Source organism: Entelurus aequoreus, linkage group LG08 (assembly GCF_033978785.1).
Source record: "Entelurus aequoreus isolate RoL-2023_Sb linkage group LG08, RoL_Eaeq_v1.1, whole genome shotgun sequence".
NCBI lineage: Eukaryota > Metazoa > Chordata > Actinopteri > Syngnathiformes > Syngnathidae > Entelurus > Entelurus aequoreus.
The window spans coordinates 67,773,604-67,795,910 of NC_084738.1; the positions used below are offsets into that span (position 1 = coordinate 67,773,604).

The 22,307-nt window shown below is 38.6% G+C and overlaps 1 protein-coding gene across 6 annotated transcripts in view; it reads left to right on the top strand.

The window, feature by feature from the left end:
- Positions 1–9,645: 9,645 nt before the first annotated feature.
- The window catches only part of strbp (spermatid perinuclear RNA binding protein), a 157,628-nt gene continuing 144,966 nt past the window's right edge, over positions 9,646–22,307 (top strand). For 4 of the 6 annotated variants that reach the window (XR_009827114.1, XM_062057149.1, XM_062057154.1 and 1 more), the window contains exon 1: positions 9,648–9,900. The gene's annotated coding sequence lies outside the window, so the exon portion shown is untranslated. Of the gene's footprint in view, positions 9,901–22,307 lie in introns of all 6 variants that reach the window. The other 2 variants (XM_062057151.1, XM_062057150.1) reach the window with 2 other exon arrangements.

A 22,307-nucleotide genomic window follows, 5' to 3' on the forward strand; every position in this document is an offset into this window, starting at 1 on the left:
AAAATGAAAGTCATATTACAGTATCATGTATAAATAAAGTCATATTACAGTATCATGTATAATAAATAAAGTCATATTACAGTATCATGTATAATAAATAAAGTCATATTACAGTATCATGTATAAATAAAGTCATATTACAGCTAGATGTAACACATATCATGTATAAATAAAGTCATATTACAGTATCATGTATAAATAAAGTCATTACAGTATCATGTATAAAAATGAAAGTCATATTACAGTATCATGTATAAATAAAGTCATTACAGTATCATGTATAAAAATGAAAGTCATATTACAGTATCATGTATAGATAAAGTCATATTACAGTATCATGTATAAATAAAGTCATATTACAGTATCATGTATAATAAATAAAGTCACATTACAGTATCATGTATAAAAATTAAAGTCATATTACAGTATCATGTATAAATAAAGTCATATTACAGTATCATGTATAGATAAAGTCATATTACAGCTAGATGTAACACATATCATGTATAAATAAAGTCATATTACAGCTAGATGTAACACATATCATGTATAAATAAAGTCATATTACAGTATCATGTATAAATAAAGTCATATTACAGTATCATGTATAGATAAAGTCATATTACAGTATCATGTATAAATAAAGTCATATTACAGCTAGATGTAACACATATCATGTATAAATAAAGTCATATTACAGTATCATGTATAAATAAAGTCATATTACAGTATCATGTATAGATAAAGTCATATTACAGTATCATGTATAAATAAAGTCATATTACAGCTAGATGTAACATATCATGTATAAATAAAGTCATATTGATATAAAAATGTCATATTTGATTATTTATGATAATTACCCACAATTTAGTGGCTGTTTATGGAAGGACATCATAGAGAAAAGAATAAAGTGGATATTTGGCGTGTGTGTGTGTGTGTGTGTGTGTGTGTGTGTGTGTGTGTGTGTGTGTGTGTGTGTGTGTGTGTGTGTGTGTGTGTGTGTGTGTGTGTGTGTGTGTTAGTGTCATGCTCTGACAGCACCATCTGCTATGCTGCGCACACACCACACACACACACACACACCCAGGTGGCATCCCACCAAAAGATGGTGTCATTAATGCGCCAGCTTGTGTCCTCCGTGGAGGACAAGCCAGACATGGTGTTGAAAGTGGGAGGTGTCAGGTGGTGTACGTGATGGGGGTCTACACGAGGGGCCGCTGCAAAGACTCACCAGTTTCTGACATTGCTTATGAAAACAAAACTTTTGTGATGAATGTGCTGCATGTTCAAGTGTAAAAAGAAGTGAGCCACTGTATTATGTTACTACTTTATATTTATTCATGTACTGTCACATTCATCATACATTTTATTATCTTATATATCCTATTGTAATATTACAATTTTGTTATATGTATATTATTGTTTATATAAACAGATATTGTGTATGTATATATTATATATATATTATATTATAAATGTATATTATATTTACTAATGTACAGGTTTAAGGTTTATTATAATATTACAATTTTATTATATGTATATTATTTTTTAATATAAATAGATATTGTTTAAATATATATAGTATCTGTATATTATATATGTAAATTACGTTATATTATCATATATATGTTATATTATTTGTATATCATATATGTATATTATATATGCATTTGTATTATATATTTATATTATGTTATTACATGTTGTATGATATGTATATTATATATGTATATTTATATAAAATTATTAAATGTATGATATGTATATTAAATTATTTGAAAATCATATACAATATATATTGTATATAAATATATATTATATGTATATATGATATTATTAAATGCTGTATGATATGTAGGTTATATTATTTGTATATCATATTACATGAATTCTATATCTATAAATAATATCATATACATGTATATTACGTTATATTATAAAATATTGTATATGTATATTATATTATTTGTATATCAACAATATTAACAATATCATGCTTTTCAGGTCTTGGCAAAATAAGCAAAAAAACACTGATAATAATATTAATAATAATAAATAAATAAATTGGGGTGAATTAGCAACATCGCAAATAACTAATAATTAGTTCATTATTTTTAATGTATTAATTATTTACATAATCATTTTTCAAAATCCAAATATAACAAAGCAAATATTTTAGGCAATAAACACACTTATTTGTAAACAATATTTAATACAAGTCAATGAAATAATATGAACAAAATCATGCGTTTCAGGACATAAAATTGTTCAAGCAAACTAAGCAAAAAAATAATCAAATGTAAAAAAAGGAATTGTGTGAATTGGCGACATTGCAACATTCTGGAGGAACTTAATGAATTATTTACGTTATAATCATTTAAAAAATCCCAATAAAACAAAATGCAAAAATGTCGGCCATTTGTGAACAATGTCAACGCGTGGACTTTGGGGTGTTTTGTTTTCCCGGAATGCAAAGGAAAGTTGGCGCGGGCAAGACGTGAAGGTAAGGACATTTTTTATTATTACTATAAAAAAGGAACCAAAGGCGCGCACAAGGCGGAAGTACTAAAACTTGGCTAATGAAACAAAACTTGCACAAAGGCAGAAACTATGAACAATAAACAAAAACTTACTTGGCATGGAACTATGGTAGCATGAAGTCAAACAGAGTTAGCATGGGTGTCAGAAGTAGCATGGCATGAAGTCAAACAGAGTTAGCATGGGTGTCAGAAGTAGCATGGCATGAAGTCAAACAGAGTTAGCACGGGTGTCAGGAGTAGCATGGCATGAAGTCAAACAGAGTTAGCATGGGTGTCAGAAGTAGCGTGGCATGAAGTCAAACAGAGTTAGCATGGGTGTCAGAAGTAGCATGGCATGAAGTCAAACAGAGTTAGCATGGGTGTCAGAAGTAGCATGGCATGAAGTCAAACAGAGTTAGCATGGGTGTCAGAAGTAGCATGGCATGAAGTCAGACAGAGTTAGCATGGGTGTCAGAAGTAGCATGGCATGAAGTCAAACAGAGTTAGCATGGGTGTCAGAAGTAGCATGGCATGAAGTCAAACGGAGTTAGCATGGGTGTCAGGAGTAGCATGGCATGAAGTCAAACAGAGTTAGCATGGGTGTCAGAAGTAGCATGACATGAAGTCAAACAGAGTTAGCATGGGTGTCAGAAGTAGCATGGCATGAAGTCAAACAGAGTTAGCATGGGTGTCAGGAGTAGCATGGCATGTTAGTCAAACAGAGTTAGCATGGGTGTCAGAAGTAGCATGGCATGAAGTCAAACAGAGTTAGCATGGGTGTCAGAAGTAGCATGGCATGAAGTAAAACAGAGTTAGCATGGGTGTCAGAAGTAGCATGGCATGAAGTCAAACAGAGTTAGCATGGGTGTCAGAAGTAGCATGGCATGAAGTCAAACAGAGTTAGCATGGGTGTCAGAAGTAGCATGGCATGAAGTCAAACAGAGTTAGCATGGGTGTCAGAAGTAGCATGGCATGAAGTCAAACAGAGTTAGCATGGGTGTCAGGAGTAGCATGGCATGAAGTCAAACAGAGTTAGCATGGGTGTCAGAAGTAGCATGGCATGAAGTCAAACAGAGTTAGCACGGGTGTCAGGAGTAGCATGGCATGAAGTCAAACAGAGTTAGCATGGGTGTCAGAAGTAGCATGGCATGAAGTCAAACAGAGTTAGCATGGGTGTCAGAAGTAGCATGGCATGAAGTCAAACAGAGTTAGCATGGGTGTCAGAAGTAGCATGGCATGAAGTCAAACAGAGTTAGCATGGGTGTCAGAAGTAGCATGGCATGAAGTCAAACAGAGTTAGCATGGGTGTCAGAAGTAGCATGGCATGAAGTCAAACAGAGTTAGCATGGGTGTCAGAAGTAGCATGGCATGAAGTCAAACAGAGTTAGCATGGGTGTCAGGAGTAGCATGGCATGAAGTCAAACAGAGTTAGCATGGGTGTCAGAAGTAGCATGGCATGAAGTCAAACAGAGTTAGCACGGGTGTCAGGAGTAGCATGGCATGAAGTCAAACAGAGTTAGCATGGGTGTCAGAAGTAGCATGGCATGAAGTCAAACAGAGTTAGCATGGGTGTCAGAAGTAGCATGGCATGAAGTCAAACAGAGTTAGCATGGGTGTCAGAAGTAGCATGGCATGAAGTCAAACAGAGTTAGCATGGGTTTTAGAAGTAAAAGTATTTACATCATCATAATTAAAACAATAAAAGTAAATAAACACTTTTATTTGTGGACAATATTGACTATGAGACAATCATGCTTTTCATGAGAATATTGACGATGAGACAATCATGCTTTTCATGAGAATATTGACTATGAGACAATCATGCTTTTCATGAGAATATTGACTATGAGACAATCATGCTTTTCATGACAATATTAACGATGAGACAATCATGCTTTTCATGAGAATATTGACTATGAGACAATCATGCTTTTCATGAGAATATTGACGATGAGACAATCATGCTTTTCATGAGAATATTGACTATGAGACAATCATGCTTTTCATGAGAATATTGACGATGAGACAATCATGCTTTTCATGAGAATATTGACTATGAGACAATCATGCTTTTCATGAGAATATTGACTATGAGACAATCATGCTTTTCATGAGAATATTGACTGAGACAATCATGCTTTTCATGAGAATATTGACGATGAGACAATCATGCTTTTCATGAGAATATTGACTATGAGACAATCATGCTTTTCATGAGAATATTGACGATGAGACAATCATGCTTTTCATGAGAATATTGACTATGAGACAATCATGCTTTTCATGAGAATATTGAATATGAGACAATCATGCTTTTCATGAGAATATTGACGATGAGACAATCATGCTTTTCATGAGAATGTTGACTATGAGACAATCATGCTTTTCATGAGAATATTAACTATGAGACAATCATGCTTTTCATGAGAATATTGACTATGAGACAAACATGCTTTTCATGAGAATATTGACTATGAGACAAACATGCTTTTCATGAGAATATTGACTATGAGACAATCATGCTTTTCATGAGAATATTGACTATGAGACAAACATGCTTTTCATGAGAATATTGACGATGAGACAATCATGCTTTTCATGAGAATATTGACTATGAGACAATCATGCTTTTCATGAGAATATTGACTATGAGACAATCATGCTTTTCATGAGAATATTGACGATGAGACAATCATGCTTTTCATGAGAATATTGACTATGAGACAATCATGCTTTTCATGAGAATATTGAATATGAGACAATCATGCTTTTCATGAGAATATTGACGATGAGACAATCATGCTTTTCATGAGAATATTGACTATGAGACAATCATGCTTTTCATGAGAATATTGACTATGAGACAATCATGCTTTTCATGAGAATATTGACGATGAGACAATCATGCTTTTCATGAGAATATTGACTATGAGACAATCATGCTTTTCATGAGAATATTGACTATGAGACAATCATGCTTTTCATGAGAATATTGACGATGAGACAATCATGCTTTTCATGAGAATATTGACGATGAGACAATCATGCTTTTCATGAGAATATTGACTGAGACAATCATGCTTTTCATGAGAATATTGACGATGAGACAATCATGCTTTTCATGAGAATATTGACTATGAGACAATCATGCTTTTCATGAGAATATTGACGATGAGACAATCATGCTTTTCATGAGAATATTGACTATGAGACAATCATGCTTTTCATGAGAATATTGAATATGAGACAATCATGCTTTTCATGAGAATATTGACGATGAGACAATCATGCTTTTCATGAGAATATTGACTATGAGACAATCATGCTTTTCATTAGAATATTGACTATGAGACAATCATGCTTTTCATGAGAATATTGACTCTGAGACAACCATGCTTTTCATGAGAATATTGAATATGAGACAATCATGCTTTTCATGAGAATATTGACGATGAGACAATCATGCTTTTCATGAGAATATTGACTATGAGACAATCATGCTTTTCATGAGAATATTAACTATGAGACAATCATGCTTTTCATGAGAATATTGACGATGAGACAATCATGCTTTTCATGAGAATATTGACGATGAGACAATCATGCTTTTCATGAGAATATTGACGATGAGACAATCATGCTTTTCATGAGAATATTGACGATGAGACAATCATGCTTTTCATGAGAATATTGACTATGAGACAATCATGCTTTTCATGAGAATATTAACGATGAGACAATCATGCTTTTCATGAGAATATTAACTATGAGACAATCATGCTTTTCATGAGAATATTGACTATGAGACAAACATGCTTTTCATGAGAATATTGACTATGAGACAATCATGCTTTTCATGAGAATATTGACGATGAGACAATCATGCTTTTCATGAGAATATTGACGATGAGACAATCATGCTTTTCATGAGAATATTGACGATGAGACAATCATGCTTTTCATGAGAATATTGACGATGAGACAATCATGCTTTTCATGAGAATATTGACGATGAGACAATCATGCTTTTCATGAGAATATTGACTGAGACAATCATGCTTTTCATGAGAATATTGACGATGAGACAATCATGCTTTTCATGAGAATATTGACTATGAGACAATCATGCTTTTCATGAGAATATTGACGATGAGACAATCATGCTTTTCATGAGAATATTGACTATGAGACAATCATGCTTTTCATGAGAATATTGAATATGAGACAATCATGCTTTTCATGAGAATATTGACGATGAGACAATCATGCTTTTCATGAGAATATTGACTATGAGACAATCATGCTTTTCATTAGAATATTGACTATGAGACAATCATGCTTTTCATGAGAATATTGACTCTGAGACAACCATGCTTTTCATGAGAATATTGAATATGAGACAATCATGCTTTTCATGAGAATATTGACGATGAGACAATCATGCTTTTCATGAGAATATTGACTATGAGACAATCATGCTTTTCATGAGAATATTAACTATGAGACAATCATGCTTTTCATGAGAATATTGACGATGAGACAATCATGCTTTTCATGAGAATATTGACGATGAGACAATCATGCTTTTCATGAGAATATTGACGATGAGACAATCATGCTTTTCATGAGAATATTGACGATGAGACAATCATGCTTTTCATGAGAATATTGACTATGAGACAATCATGCTTTTCATGAGAATATTAACGATGAGACAATCATGCTTTTCATGAGAATATTAACTATGAGACAATCATGCTTTTCATGAGAATATTGACTATGAGACAAACATGCTTTTCATGAGAATATTGACGATGAGACAATCATGCTTTTCATGAGAATATTGACGATGAGACAATCATGCTTTTCATGAGAAAATTGACGATGAGACAATCATGCTTTTCATGAGAATATTGACGATGAGACAGTCATGCTTTTCATGAGAATATTGACGATGAGACAATCATGCTTTTCATGAGAATATTGACGATGAGACAATCATGCTTTTCATGAGAATATTGACTATGAGACAATCATGCTTTTCATGACAATATTGACGATGAGACAATCATGCTTTTCATGAGAATATTGACTATGAGACAATCATGCTTTTCATGAGAATATTGACTCTGAGACAATCATGCTTTTCATGAGAATATTGACTATGAGACAATCATGCTTTTCATGAGAATATTGACGATGAGACAATCATGCTTTTCATGAGAATATTGACTATGAGACAATCATGCTTTTCATGAGAATATTGACGATTAGACAATCATGCTTTTCATGAGAATATTGACGATGAGACAATCATGCTTTTCATGAGAATATTGACTATGAGACAATCATGCTTTTCATGAGAATATTGACGATGAGACAATCATGCTTTTCATGAGAATATTGACTATGAGACAATCATGCTTTTCATGAGAATATTGACGATGAGACAATCATGCTTTTCATGAGAATATTGACGATGAGACAATCATGCTTTTCATGAGAATATTGACGATGAGACAATCATGCTTTTCATGAGAATATTGACGATGAGACAATCATGCTTTTCATGAGAATATTGACAATGAGACAATCATGCTTTTCATGAGAATATTGACTATGAGACAATCATGCTTTTCATGAGAATATTGACTATGAGACAATCATGCTTTTCATGAGAATATTGACTATGAGACAATCATGCTTTTCATGAAAATATTGACTCTGAGACAATCATGCTTTTAATGAGAATATTGACTATGAGACAATCATGCTTTTCATGACAATATTGACTATTAGACAATTATGCTTTTCCTGAGAATATTGAATATGAGACAATCATGCTTTTCATGAGAATATTGAAGATGAGACAATCATGCTTTTCATGAGAATATTGACTCTGAGACAATCATGCTTGTCATGAGAATATTGAATATGAGACAATCATGCTTTTCATGAGAATATTGACGATGAGACAATCATGCTTTTCATGAGAATATTGAGTATTTACTCTCCTCTCCTCTCCTCTCATCTCATTTGATCTCATCTCATCTCCTCCCCTCTCTTCTCATCTCATCTCATCTCCTCTCATCTCATATGCTCTCATCTTCTCTCCTCTCATCTCATCTCCTTTCATCTCATCCCATCTCATCTCATTTTATCTCCTCTCCTCTCCTCTCAAATAATCTCATCACCTTTCCTCTTATCTCATCTCTCATCTCCTCTCATTTTATCGCATCTCCTCTCATCTCATCTCATCTCATCTCATCTCATCTCATCTCATCTCATTTTATCTCATCTCATCTCCTTTTATCTCATCTCATCTCATCTCATCTCATCTCATTTTATCTCATCTCATCTCCTTTTATCTCATCTCATCTCATATCATCTCCTCTCCTCTCATCTCATCTCATATCCTCTCATCTTCTCTCCTCTCCTCTCATCTCATTTTATCTCATTTCCTCTCCTCTCCTCTCCTCTCCTCTCATCTCATTTGAGCTCCTCTCATCTCCTCTCCTCTCCTCTCATATAATCTCATCACCTTTCCTCTGTTCTCATCTCTCATCTCCTCTCATCTCCTCTCATTTTATCTCATCTCCTCTCGTCTAATTTAATCTCATCTCCTCTCCTCTCATCTCATCTCATTTTGTCTCCTCTCCTCTCCTCTCCTCTCCTCTCCTCTCCTCTCCTCTCCTCTCCTCTCCTCTCCTCTCCTCTCCTCTCCTCTCCTCTCCTCTAATCTCATCACCTTTCCTCTTATCTCATCTCTCATCTCCTCTCATCTCCTCTCATCTCCTCTCATTTTATCTCATCTCATCTCATCTCATCTCATTTTATCTCCTCTCCTTTCCTCTCCTCTCCTCTCATCTCATGTCATCTCCTCTCCTCTCATCTTCTCTCATCTCACCCCCGTGCGGCCATCAGGCAGAAGAAGAACTTAGTTTTAATGGCGCGCATCTAATTTGTCTGCATAAACACGCTGCGATGAGACTTCCTGTATCGATGTGTTTATTTTCATGTGCATGACTTCTCATTATCATGACGTACATGATACAGAGAGTTCGATCGATCCCCGGCAGAAAGTCGCACGTCCTAAAGGCAATGGGAGGAAGTGCGCATGCGCGCAGCCAGCAGCAGCAGGACACGGTGTTTAAGGGGACGAAGGAGAAACCAGCAGGCGGCACCGGCTCGTCCTCCACACCAAAGCCGCTCCTGCTGTCATTCTTCTTCTTCTTCTTCTTCTCCTTGTCGTCATTGTTGTTATTGTTATTGTTGTTGTGGCGGTGCTGCTCCCCCGAGGATTGTTTCTTCCTTCCACTCGGGATTGTATCGTGGCGGAAGACAAGACGACCTCCGCTTCCTTCTCGCCGCCGCGGTAAGTTCATTCATTTCTTCCCCGACCTCCTGCTCATCTTCCCCCGCTGCACTGAGCCGCTCACCCGCTCTTTATTGGCCTTTTGCCTTCATTTTACAACCTTTTGTTCGGTACCAAAAAAAAAAAAAAAAAAAAAAGCGGAACCTTGCGCGGGAGCAAAAGTTGGCGATGTCCGAAAGTGATTTTTGGGGGGTTTGTCGTCTATTAATAGGATTTTTAACTCCTGAGGGGGAAAATCCAGAAGAGAATCTGTGCTTTTAGAGCGAATCTTCCCCTGCAGGTGCTTTTATCCCCCCCCCTCCCCCCCACCTTGCTGTCACTGAAGCTAGCACCTCCCTGCTAGCACCATGCTAACGGACATTGTTTACTCAACTATTTCACCACATTTCACCTTCTTTCACCACATTTCACCTTCCGTCACCACATTTCCCCCTCCCCGACTGGCACTTAATCCCTGGCTGAAGATGAAATGAGCAAATAGCCTGCTTATATTCTACCTGTGCACGTCCACCTAACAGCAACACCCACAAACACGCAATCTATGCCAAAGCGAGCTGCCTTTTATTACAAATAGGATTATAAACACTCGACATCCACCCACGTGGTTTTTTTTTCAGTCGTTTTTTCCAAGCGGCGCCCACACCAAGGTTTGAAAAATCACTGTGCCAGGACGAGCTAGCAGCTACGCAGCAGCTAAGCACACAATAGCACACAAGCTAGACCTAGGTCAGGGGTCGGCAACCCGCGGCTCTCTTTAGCGCCGCCCTAGTGGCTCTCAGTAGCTTTTTTAAAAATGTATGAAAAATGGAAAAAGATGAGGAAAAAAAAAAAGGTTTTGTTTTAATATGGTTTCCGTAGGAGGACAAACATGACGCAAACCTCCCTAATTGTTATAAAGCACACTGTTTATATTAAACATGCTTCACTGATTCGAGTATTTGGCGAGCGCCGTTTTGTCCCACTAATTTTGGCGGTCCTTGAACTCACCGTAGTTTGTTTACATGTATAACTTTCTCCGACTTTCTAGGACGTGTTTTATGCCACTTCTTTTTCTGCCTCATTCTGTCCACCACACTTTTAACGTTGTGCGTGAATGCACAAAGGTGAGTTTTGTTGATGTTATTGACTTGTGTGGAGTGTTAGTCAGACATATTTGGTCAGTGCATGACTGCAAGCTAATCGATGCTAACATGCTATTTAGGCTAACTATATGTACACATTGCAGCATTATGCCTCATTTGTAGGTATATTTGAGCTCATTTAGTTTCCTTTAAGTCATCTTAATTCAATTTATATCTCATGACACACTATCTGTATGTAATATGGCTTTTAATTTTTTGCGGCTCCAGACAGATTTGTTTTTGTATTTTTGGTCCAATATGGCTCTTTCAACATTTTGGGTTGCCGACCCCTGACCTAGGTGATGGTTGTTGAGCAATAAAACAGCGCTTTTGTCAATAAAAACAAGTATCAAATCATTCAAATTTCACGTGACTTCCACATGCAACGTCTCCAAGGCAGAAGTGTGTTAGAAAGTATCCAGTAACAAACGTGTCCGCATCAAATCACGAGTTTAACTTCATGAATTGTTAGAATAAGCACTTCAACTTAAAGGCAGTGGTTAATAACAAATAGGTTAGTGGTTTTCATAGCTGCCATGTTGTCTGTTTGACTGATTTCACCTGCTGATATCATATAGGCTTAGTATCGGTATCAGTCAATACTAAAGGCGCCAATATGGGTGTCCTATTGGAAGTATTGTGGCCCTTAGTGGGAACCTGATCTGTCAGTGTGTGGCCCTTAGTGGGAACCTTGGGGCTCCCCTGACAGACACTTAAACATCAGCAGCACACCGTCTTTAACCGTGTGACTACACCTTGTGGTTCCTGCACCTTGTGGTTCCTACACACCCTTTTCCCGCACTAAGGAGCACCGTTGCTAACCAAAACGGGGCACCCTGTCAAACCAGCCTGTTGGCATACCTGCGCTGAGGTAGCACCTGTCTGACAGGTGTGTAAAGGTGATGTCATTCCAAGCAGATCTTGCCCACAACGTGCGTACCAAACAATATACTTTACATCCATTTGTCCGAGCACCATTGCTAACCAAAACATCAACCTAACCAAAACATCAACCTAACCAAAACATCAACCTAACCAAAACATCAACCGAACCAAAACATCAACCGAACCAAAACATCAACCTAGCCAAAACATCAACCTAACCAAAACATCAACCGAACCAAAACATCAACAATCGTATATCTGCGTCTTTAACTACTTTGATTTGTGTTCCCGGTGGAACTAAATGTGATCGTTACAAACACGCTTTGTGCCTTATGAAGTCCACTTTCTTGATGATATCGCTCACACGTAGACATAAGTGAGCACCGTTGCTAACCAAAACATCAACATACCAAAAAACGTCGTCAATCGTACATCTGTGTCTTTAACGTCTTTTATTTTAGTCTTCCGGGTAAAAGATGATCAATACATAATGTCTACACTCCCGGGTGAGTTTTGCGCCTTATGAAGTCCGCTCTCTTGATGATATCGCTCACATGTAGACGTAAGTGAGCACCGTTGCTGACCAAAACATCAATCTACCGAAAAACATCATAAATCAACTGCTTTGATTTTAGTGTTCCGGGTGAATGATTGATACCTCTACTCAGTTTTGTGCCTTTTGAAGTCCACTCTCTTGATGATATCGCTCACACGTAGACATAAGTGAGCACTGTTGCTAACCAAAACATCAACTTACTGAAAAACCTCAACAATCGTATATCTGCGTCTTCAACTTTTTAGATTTTAGTCTTCCAGGTGAATGATACGCAATGTTGACGCTCCCGGGTGAGTTTTGCGCCTTATGAAGTCCGATCTCTTGATGATATCACTCACGCGTAGAAGTAAGTGAGCACCCTTGCTAACCTAAACACCAACCTACTGAAAAACATCCATTATCGTACATCTGCGTCTTCAACTTCTTTGATTTTAGTCTTCCGGGTGAATGATCAATACATAATGTCTACGCTCCCGGGTGAGTTTTGCCCCTTATGAAGTCCACTCTCTTGATGATATCGCTCACGCGTAGACGTAAGTGAGCACCGTTGCTAACCTAAACACCAACCTACTGAAAAACATCCATTATCGTACATCTGCGTCTTCAACTTTTTAGATTTTAGTCTTCCGGGTGAATGATCGTTACGTAATATCTACACTCCCGGGTCAGTTTTGCCCCGTATAAAGTCCACTTTCTTGATGATATCGCTCACACGTAGACATAAGTGAGCGCCTGTTGCTAACCAAAAAATCAACTTACCGAAAAACGTCAACAATCGTATATCTGCGTCTTCAACTTTGATTTTAGTGTTCCGGGTGAATGATCGTTACGTAAAGTGAGTTTTGTGCCTTATGAAGTCCACTCTCTTGATGATATCGCTCACGCGTAGACGTAAGTGAGCACCGTTGCTAACCAAAACACCAACCGACTGAAAAATGTCAATAATCGTACATCTGCGTCTTCAACTTCTTTGATTTTAGTCTTCCGGGTGAATGATCGATACATAATGTCTGCACTCCCTGGTGAGTTTTGCGCCTTATGAAGTCCACTCTCCTGATGATATCGCTCATGCGTAGACGTAAGTGAGCACCGTTGCTAACCAAAACACCAACCGACTGAAAAATGTCAATAATCGTACATCTGCGTCTTCAACTTTTTAGATTTTAGTCTTCCGGGTGAATTATCGTTCATTAATGTCTACACTCCAGGTGAGTTTTGCCCCTTATGAAGTCCACTTATTTGATGATATCGCTCAAACGTAGACATAAGTGAGCGCCTGTTGCTAACCAAAAAATCAACTTACCGAAAAACGTCAACAATCGTATATCTGCGTCTTCAACTTTGATTTTAGTGTTCCGGGTGAATGATCGTTACGTAAAGTGAGTTTTGTGCCTTATGAAGTCCACTCTCTTGATGATATCGCCCACGCGTAGACGTAAGTGAGCACCGTTGCTAACCAAAACACCAACCGACTGAAAAATGTCAATAATCGTACATCTGCGTCTTCAACTTCTTTGATCTTAGTCTTCCGGGTGAATGATCGATACATAATGTCTACACTCCCTGGTGAGTTTTGCGCCTTATGAAGTCCACTCTCCTGATGATATCGCTCACGCGTAGACGTAAGTGAGCACCGTTGCTAACCAAAACACCAACCGACTGAAAAACGTCAATAATCGTACATCTGCGTCTTCAACTTTTTAGATTTTAGTCTTCCGGGTGAATTATCGGTCATTAATGTCTACACTCCAGGTGAGTTTTGCCCCTTATGAAGTTCACTTTCTTGATGATATCGCTCCCACGTAGACATAAGTGAGCGCCTGTTGCTAACCAAAAAATCAACTTAACGAAAAACGTCAACAATTGTATATCTGCGTCTTCAACTTTGATTTTAGTGTTCCGGGTGAATGATCGTTACGTAAAGTGAGTTTTGTGCCTTATGAAGTCCACTCTCTTGATGATATCGCTCACGCATAGACGTAAGTGAGCACAGTTGCTAACCAAAACACCAACCGACTGAAACAGGTCAACAATCGTACATCTGCGTCTTTAACTATTTCGATTTGAGTGTTTTGGGTGAATGATACGCAATGTCAACGCTCCCTGGTGAGTTTTGCGCCTAATGAAGTCCACTCTCTTGATGATATCGCTCACGAGTAGACATAAGTGAGCACCGTTGCTAACCAAAACACCAACTGACTGAAAAACGTCAATAATCGTACATCTGCGTCTTCAACTTTTTAGATTTTAGTCTTCCGGGTGAAGTATCGTTCATTAATGTCTACACTCCAGGTGAGTTTTGCCCCTTATGAAGTCCACTTTTTTGATGATATCGCTCACACGTAGACATAAGTGAGCGCCTGTTGCTAACCAAAAAATCAACTTACCGAAAAACGTGAACAATCGTATATCTGCGTCTTCAACTTTGATTTTAGTGTTCCGGGTGAATGATCGTTACGTAAAGTGAGTTTTGTGCCTTATGATGTCCACTCTCTTGATGATATCGCTCAAGCGTAGACGTAAGTGAGCACCGTTGCTAACCAAAACACCAACCGACTGAAAAACGTCAATAATCATACATCTGCGTCTTCAACTTTTTAGATTTTAGTCTTCCGGGTGAATTATCGTTCATTAATGTCTACACTCCAGGTGAGTTTTGCCCCTTATGAAGTCCACTTTCTTGATGATATCGCTCACACGTAGACATAAGTGAGCGCCTGTTGCTAACCAAAAAATCGACTTACCGAAAAACGTCAACAATCGTATATCTGCGTCTTCAACTTTGATTTTAGTGTTCCGGGTGAATGATCGTTACGTAAAGTGAGTTTTGCGCCTTATGAAGTCCACTCTCTTGATGATATCGCTCACGAGTAGACATAAGTGAGCACCGTTGCTAACCAAAACACCAACCGACTGAAAAATGTCAATAATCGTACATCTGCGTCTTTAACTTCTTTGATTTTAGTCTTCCGGGTGAATGATCGATACATAATGTCTACACTCCCTGGTGAGTTTTGCGCCTTATGAAGTCCACTCTCTTGATGATATCGCTCACGCGTAGACGTAAGTGAGCACCGTTGCTAACCAAAACACCAACCGACCGAAAAACGTCAATAATCGTACATCTGCGTCTTCAACTTTTTAGATTTTAGTCTTCCGGGTGAATTATCGTTCATTAATGTCTACACTCCAGGTGAGTTTTGCCCCTTATGAAGTCCACTTTCTTGATGATATCGCTCACACGTAGACATAAGTGAGCGCCTGTTGCTAACCAAAAAATCAACTTACCGAAAAACGTCAACAATCGTATATCTGCGTCTTCAACTTTGATTTTAGTGTTCCGGGTGAATGATCGTTACGTAAAGTGAGTTTTGCGCCGTATGAAGTCCACTCTCTTGATGATATCGCTCACGAGTAGACATAAGTGAGCACCGTTGCTAACCAAAACACCAACCGACTGAAAAAGGTCAACAATCGTACATCTGCGTCTTTAACTATTTCGATTTGAGTGTTTTGGGTGAATGATACGCAATGTCAACGCTCCCTGGTGAGTTTTGCGCCTTATGAAGTCCACTCTCTTGATGATATCGCTCACGCGTAGACGTAAGTGAGCACCGTTGCTAACCAAAACACCAACCGACCGAAAAACGTCAATAATCGTACATCTGCGTCTTCAACTTTTTAGATTTTAGTCTTCCGGGTGAATTATCGTTCATTAATGTCTACACTCCAGGTGAGTTTTGCCCCTTATGAAGTCCACTTTCTTGATGATATCGCTCACACGTAGACATAAGTGAGCGCCTGTTGCTAACCAAAAAATCAACTTACCGAAAAACGTCAACAATCGTATATCTGCGTCTTCAACTTTGATTTTAGTGTTCCGGGTGAATGATCGTTACGTAAAGTGAGTTTTGTGCCTTATGAAGTCCACTCTCTTGATGATATCGCTCACGCGTAGACGTAAGTGAGCACCGTTGCTAACCAAAACACCAACCGACCGAAAAACGTCAATAATCGTACATCTGCGTCTTCAACTTTTTAGATTTTAGTCTTCCGGGTGAATTATCGTTCATTAATGTCTACACTCCAGGTGAGTTTTGCCCCTTATGAAGTCCACTTTCTTGATGATATCGCTCACACGTAGACATAAGTGAGCGCCTGTTGCTAACCAAAAAATCAACTTACTGAAAAACGTCAACAATCGTATATCTGCGTCTTCAACTTTGATTTTAGTGTTCCGGGTGAATGATCGTTACGTAAAGTGAGTTTTGCGCCGTATGAAGTCCACTCTCTTGATGATATCGCTCACGAGTAGACATAAGTGAGCACCGTTGCTAACCAAAACACCAACCGACTGAAAAAGGTCAACAATCGTACATCTGCGTCTTTAACTATTTCGATTTGAGTGTTTTGGGTGAATGATACGCAATGTCAACGCTCCCTGGTGAGTTTTGCGCCTTATGAAGTCCACTCTCTTGATGATATCGCTCACGCGTAGGCGTAAGTGAGCACCGTTGCTAACCAAAACACCAACCGACCGAAAAACGTCAATAATCGTACATCTGCGTCTTCAACTTTTTAGATTTTAGTCTTCCGGGTGAATTATCGTTCATTAATGTCTACACTCCAGGTGAGTTTTGCCCCTTATGAAGTCCACTTTCTTGATGATATCGCTCACACGTAGACATAAGTGAGCGCCTGTTGCTAACCAAAAAATCAACTTACCGAAACACGTCAACAATCGTATATCTGCGTCTTCAACTTTGATTTTAGTGTTCCGGGTGAATGATCGTTACGTAAAGTGAGTTTTGTGCCTTATGAAGTCCACTCTCTTGATGATATCGCTCACGCGTAGACGTAAGTGAGCACCGTTGCTAACCAAAACACCAACCGACTGAAAAAGGTCAACAATCGTATATCTGCGTCTTTAACTATTTCGATTTGAGTGTTTTGGGTGAATGATACGCAATGTCAACGCTCCCTGGTGAGTTTTGCGCCTCATGAAGTCCACTCTCTTGATGATATCGCTCACGCGTAGACGTAAGTGTTGTGTCAAAGTGGTCATACCTGTGCAACATGTGGCGTACAGGTGAGGTTTATGTCCTTGGGAGCGCGCCTCCGACTCACGGCTTCCTTCCTTTGGGGTTATTTGTGTTTGCTCCTTCTACACCTGCCCCCACCCCAATGTGGGGCGCCAGTGTGGTCAGCGCGGGGCGGCGAGGGAGGAACAATGTTGCTCTTGTGCCGCCTCTTTAAATGCAACGTGGCGTCACACTTTCTCCGCGCTTCCTGCAAAGGCTGTTTATTTGAAAGAGGTGCCAATTTGAGAGGAGGTCTTTGTTTGTGTACTTCTCACACTCCACAGTGTGTTCCTTGTGTTCAAGTACAGTCTTGTACTATATTCCAACACAGTGTGACTCTTCAAGCCGCCTTTGAAATATGACTTGTGGTACGCCATGGGGATGAAAGTACAGTGTTTTACTTTGCCATATTCCAACACAGTGTGACTGTTTAATCCACTTTTTGAATCCTTTTTCTGATGTTGCCCCTGTTGTTTACATGTCATTGCTGTTTTGTTTCACCTATTTAGTGTACTGCACTTTGTGGCTTTAACTAATGTTTCAATGACATTTACTTATTTTTAAAGGCCTACCACGCTACACTATTTTAATGTCGGCCATTGTGGCATTACTCGGGGAGCCAAGTTTATTCCGAGGTGGTACTTGGTGACACCACTGTACTAATCAATTACTGTAAAACGGGTGTCAAACTCCAGGCCCGGGGGCCAGATCTGACTGGAAATAATATACGTTAAAAAATACTTTTTTTTTTTTGACTAAATGTATGTGTTCTCTCAATTTTAACGAACTGTGGGCATGACCAAACTTGAATATGATCAAACAATGCAATTAAATATTATCATATACACTACCGTTCAAAAGTTTGGGGTCACCCAAACAATTTTGTGGAATAGCCTTCATTTCTAAGAACAAGAATAGACTGTCGAGTTTCAGATGAACGTTCTCTTTTTCTGGCCATTTTGAGCGTTTAATTGACCCCACAAATGTGATGCTCCAGAAACTCAATCGGCTCAAAGGAAGGTCAGTTTTGTAGCTTCTGTAACGAGCTAAAGTGTTTTCAGATGTGTGAACATGATTGCACAAGGGTTTTCTAATCATCAATTAGCCTTCTGAGCCAATGAGCAAACACATTGTACCATTAGAACACTGGAGTGATAGTTGCTGGAAATGGGCCTCTATACACCTATGTAGATATTGCACCAAAAACCAGACATTTGCAGCTAGAATAGTCATTTACCACATTAGCAATGTATAGAGTGTATTTCTTTAAAGTTAAGACTAGTTTAAAGTTATCTTCATTGAAAATAAGGTGATAATGTGACCCCAAACTTTTGAACGGTAGTGTATTTAAAAACGTTTTTATTCAAATTACAATAAATACTTTAATATATGCTTGACTTACAATTTCAAAGCAAGCTATCCATCAAATTGTACATTTCTGGCAACTGAGCTGCCAGTTTTGTTACCATAAAACAGCGTTTTATTTACAGTTATACACTATAAAAACAATAACCCTAGATTTTACTGTAAAAAAAAACAACCCAGTGGCACCGTTTGTCCATTCTATTTACAGTAATATGCTGTAAAAAAAACACTGCAAATGTTACGGTAAAAACCTGTCAACTGAGCTGTGAGTTTGGTTGTTTGTTTTTTTTTACTGTAAAATCTAAAGCTTGTTTGAAAGCAAACGTAAAAAAGACATAATAATCATGTAATATAATGAGGCTAGGGCTGCAACAACTAATCGATTAAATCGATTAAAATCGATTATAAAAATAGATTAATTTAGTCATCGATTCGTTGGATCTATGCTATGCGCATGCGCAGAGGCTTTAAAAAAAAAAATTTTTTTATTTTATTTTTTTAAATAAACCTTTATTTATAAACTGCAACATGTACAAACAGCTGAGAAACAATAATCAAAATAAGTATGGTGCCAGTATGCTGTTTTTTTTCCAATAAAATACTGGAAAGGATAGAAATGTAGTTTGTCTCTTTTATCCGATTATTAATCGATTAATCGAAGTAATAATCGACAGATTAATCGATTATCAAATTAATCGTTAGTTGCAGCCCTAAATGAGGCGAATACTTTTTATCTAATAAAGGTGTTCAATATAGAACGTTTTATGGGAGGCAAATTTCTGTGATGAATAACATCATTGTGTAAATAAAAATGTAGCATGGAGAGTTTTAATGCATGGATAAAAAACAGACTTTATCGACATGTATCCTTTTCCACTCTGCTTTTTTCCTACCATACATGGTACCTTGTGTAAATGATGGCGGGAGTTTGTTGTCACCTTCTTGTTCGCCTCGTAAAGAGTCACATTTCCCGCACTGCGTTTGTCGGGCTGGCTGCCTTTTTTTTTTTTTTAAAACAAACTTTGCAGCGTGCAGTCGCTTGCTGCGCGCCTGTTGCCGCAAAACCAAACCGCTGACAACTCTTTTCTTTTCTTTGGAGCAAACGTCCTGCTCTCCTTTTGCGTTAGCATTAGCCATGTCGTGCGAGGTGTGGGGCAAAAAATAAGTGGAGCAAGAGCAGAAAAAACGTTCGACATTTTTTTGGTAATGTCTGCAACAAAAAAAGTTGATGTTATCGATAAAATCAATATTTTGTTTAAGCTTACTTTTTAAGAAAATATGAATTACCAGATTTTCCAGACTATATGGCGCATATAAATCGCACCCACTGCATTTTAGGGATTTTTTTTTTCCATATATTAGCTGCACTTGATTATATACTTGTTGGGAAATGTGTTATTTACACAGAAATAGTTTGTTAATGTTTATTTACATACCTTAATTGTTTCCAAACGGTGTCTGTAACACGGCAGTAAAACGGCTGATCAAACTAAACAGAAGTCCTGGTCATGGACCCACTAGCTGCGCAAGCTAGCTCTCCAATCAGCTAAACAGCCTCAATAACTCCACGGTGACGTTTTGGTGAATTTACTCAGGAATTTGTGAAAGTGAAACAATACAAAAAGAATGTCATTATAAGTTCATAAGACTAACGCAGACACTCGTAAACGTGTTAGCACATTAGCTTGATTACATTACGATAGCGTGTACAAATATGCACGACAACACTCCTACAGACATCACACATGGGACACTTTAGTAAGTAAGAATAGTTTTAGTTATATTGTAAAACTTACAAATGTTGCCTAGAGCGATGAATGAAGAATCCATACGAGTAGAAACGCTATGGATGGCTAGATGACAGACTTCAAACAGCAGAAAACACACGTAGGCATTCGTGTGATGGTTTAGTACGTAAGAATGGTTTTAGTTATATTGTAAATCTTACAAACGTTGCTTGGAGTGATGAATGTAGAAACGCTGTGGATTGGCACTTCTCCTTCCGGTTAAATGCACTAAATAAAGGGACATGTAATCGATATCAATATATATGCGCTTGATAAAACTTTTGATATTTTTCGCGTGATTGAGGAACGTGAGAGACCGAGCCGACGCGTGTTTGAGGAACGTGCGCGCTGCTTCCATTCCTGTGCTCCGGCGGCACATGAATAATTGAAGGCCGGCGTCTAGCGGAGCCGAGGCCGCGCACTTCAAGTTCTGTCCAGTAAGTGCTCAGCAGACGATGCATCGATTTGTAGCCTCGCATGTTAAAGCGTGTCCTTGTTAAACGTTTACACATCCATCAGCGCTAACGCTGCATGCTACCTATCATTTCCTCCTTAGCATTTATTTGGGCAGACCCTGACATATCGTTTGCGTGGCAGCGAGCGGATTTGGAGCGGTATCAGCGTAATACCATAGGTCGCTGTGATACGTGTTGGCTTAAAGGAGGCGGGCATGACGGCCTCCCGCCGCAGTCCTGTCAGCGAAACCCGAGTCTGGCCGGCAGCGCTCAAATTGTGATCACGCAGCAGCACATCTCTCCTTCCATCTGGCAGCAGCAACCTAGCACTCATTCAGCTGGCTGGCACTCCCTGATTGGCCCACAGCCGGCTGCCAGGGCCACCGTACAGTGCGTGGGGTCGGGGAGCCGGTGGAGGAGGGGTCCCGGGGGGTGGGGCGTGAACAAGCGTGTTGTGTCCTGGTGTGGATGGTGCATGTGTCAGCTGCAGCAGCCATGAAGGGAAGCTCTTTCCTGCGCACTTTGGGAATAAAAGTCTCACCTTCCTGGTTCCTCTCACCGCGCTGAGGAATCCAGCACTGACACTGTGAGCTGCCCATGTAAGGCTTGCTTAACACCCCCCCCCACCCCCCCCCCCCCCCCCCCCCCCCCCCCCACACACACACACACAGAGCAATGAATCCTTTCCAGGACTGGACTGGACAGTGCAGTCTTTTTATGAAGTCTGACATTGTGTGTTCACTGTACACCAAGGGTGTCCAAACTTTTTCACTGAGGGCCACACACTTGAAAAATGTAAACATGCGGGGGCCATTTTGATATTTCTCGTTTTTAAAAGCAATAAAATATAGCGATTTTTTTTTTTCACCATTTAGGGCTCCCCTCAATTTTCCTTACAGTGTTTAAAAATAGGTCATGTTTGTATATGTATATTTATATATGTGTATTTATATATGTGTGTATGTATATTGATTAGAGATGTCAGACCGATATTATCGGCCGATAAATGCGTTAAAATGTAATATCGGAAATTATCGGTGTCGGTTTTTTTTATTATCAGTATCGTTTTTTTAAATTTTTTTTTTTTTTTTTATTAAATCCACATAAAAAACACAAGATACACTTACAATTAGTGCACCAACCCACCCCATTTACAC